At 41.6% G+C, this 2,018-nt stretch overlaps 1 protein-coding gene across 1 annotated transcript in view; it reads left to right on the top strand.

Annotated features, from left to right (window-relative positions):
- Window positions 1-637: 637 nt before the first annotated feature.
- kcnd1 (potassium voltage-gated channel, Shal-related subfamily, member 1) overlaps window positions 638-2,018 on the top strand; it is a 75,173-nt gene continuing 73,792 nt past the window's right edge. Inside the window, exon 1 of the mRNA XM_024263864.2 lies at window positions 638-1,020. The gene's annotated coding sequence lies outside the window, so the exon portion shown is untranslated. The remainder of the gene's footprint in view (window positions 1,021-2,018) is intronic.

Below are 2,018 nucleotides of genomic sequence, written 5' to 3'. Positions count from 1 at the left end.
TTGCATAAATACACGGGAGTGTAGGAGTAGTAGTCTGGGCCTGAACAAGCTGAAAATAGAGCGGAGATCACAACAGATACAATGTTCTGTTTTTGAGCACAAAGAACCCAAAGAAAGAGTCTCTCCGTTCTGTTTGAGGAATCTTCATCCGATCTTCTTTACAAAAGTCTTCTAGTTCTTTGAGACTTCCAAAGCTTTTCCAAAGGGGGCGGGGCATACAGTCAATTCTGCAGGGTGCATAAACCTTTGCACATGTTATCATTTTGTTTTCTGATATTTTGAAAGGGTAAAAGATGAAATAAAGACTAAAAATACCTAATCTGTAATCTGGTTCATTTAGAGTTTTTTTTTCAATCTTTCTTTGACTTCTTTACACACATTAATATAACATTTTATCTGGGGTGCCCAAACCTTTGATCCCCACTGATATGAGCAGTTAGTGTTAATTGATTTGAGTTTACCCTCCAGTTGTTATCTTCAGTTCAGTCCAGAAAGATCTACAAATATTTATTAACTATTTCATCTCTGTTTTTCTGTGACAACTGATGATAAAATTAATGTAATTAAATTAGTGAGGAAAAAAATGTTTTTTTTTTAATATTGTATTTAAACACTAAAAATGAATAAAAAAGTTTAAGTAAACTTTATTATTTTTAATAGGATTTTGCTTTAAACTGTGTGTGAGTGTAACAGAGACTGAGAGAAAAAAGAGTGATGGAGAAGGGAGGCAGGATGTGAGTTAAAACAGGAGTCAGTGAGACAATAAAGAGGAGAAAGGAAGAGGGAGGGTTGAACAAGCAAATGGGAGGAGGTGGAGCTGGGAGAGAGAGAGAGAGGAGGGATGACAGGAGATGTGGTTGTTGCCGCGGCAGCAGAGCAGCACTGATCTCATGCACTACAACAACTCCTCTTTCTGTTTTTCTCTTCCTCTCCGTCCTCCTGCACTCATTTGACTGCTTCAAGCTGGAAAAGCTTCCCGCTCCGCTCCTCATCCTCCAGCCTTCGTCTTCATCAGCGCTGGTAAGTAGGATGGAAGCTGCTCCAGATACACTGCTGAGAATAGAACCAGAAGAAGGGAGTGGAGAAGTGAAGGAGCAGGACGGGACAGCGGTGGAGGGAGGGGGCGGAAGAGTTTAGAGCAGAGGAGGACGAGCAGAGAGGAAAACTTCTGAATCATGATGGAGAACGTGAGACCAGGATAACAGGAAGGAGTTGTGAGTGTGTAGTAAGTGTGTGTGCAGAATCCAGGTGCATGAATTAGTGATGAAGTTCTGTTTGTTATTAACAGCTTTTAGCTGAAACACACTCTGAACACACTCTGAACACACTCTGAACACACACTGAATACACACTCTGAACACACTCTGAACACACACTGAACACACTCTGAACACACTCTGAACACACTCTGAACACACTCTGAACACACTCTGAACACACTCTGAACACACACTCTGAACACACACTCTGAACACACTCTGAACACACACTGAACACACACACCGAACACACACACTGAAGGATGTATGCTCATGAACATTCACATGCACGCTCTGCTTGTGTCCAGCACATTATTCTGTCGCTAATGTTAAAAAAGTTCTGGATCTTCTGTGACACCAATGTTCCTGCTCCTCTCATAAACATTCCTTCATTTTCTCATAAAGGTTTTGACTCTATGGAAGATCTTTATGTTGTTTTCACAACGTCTGGAGTTTGTAGTTTCTAAAACTTATAAACTACAAATAAGAGAATTGGATTGGAGATGAAAGCAAACGATGGATGATGGATGGATGGATGGATGGATGATGGGTGGATGGATGGATGGATGATGGGTGGATGGATGATGGATGGATGGATGATAGACAGATGGATGGATGGATGATGGATGGATGATGGATGGATGGATGATGGACGGATGGATGATGGATGGATGGATGATGGATGGATGATGGGTGGATGGATGGATGATGGGTGGATGGATGATGGATGATGGATGGATGGATGATGGACGGATGGAT

Source organism: Oryzias melastigma, linkage group LG7 (assembly GCF_002922805.2).
Source record: "Oryzias melastigma strain HK-1 linkage group LG7, ASM292280v2, whole genome shotgun sequence".
NCBI classification, from domain to species: Eukaryota; Metazoa; Chordata; class Actinopteri; order Beloniformes; family Adrianichthyidae; genus Oryzias; species Oryzias melastigma.
Note: the sequence above shows the minus strand (reverse complement) of the source record. Positions and strands in the feature narration are given on the sequence as shown.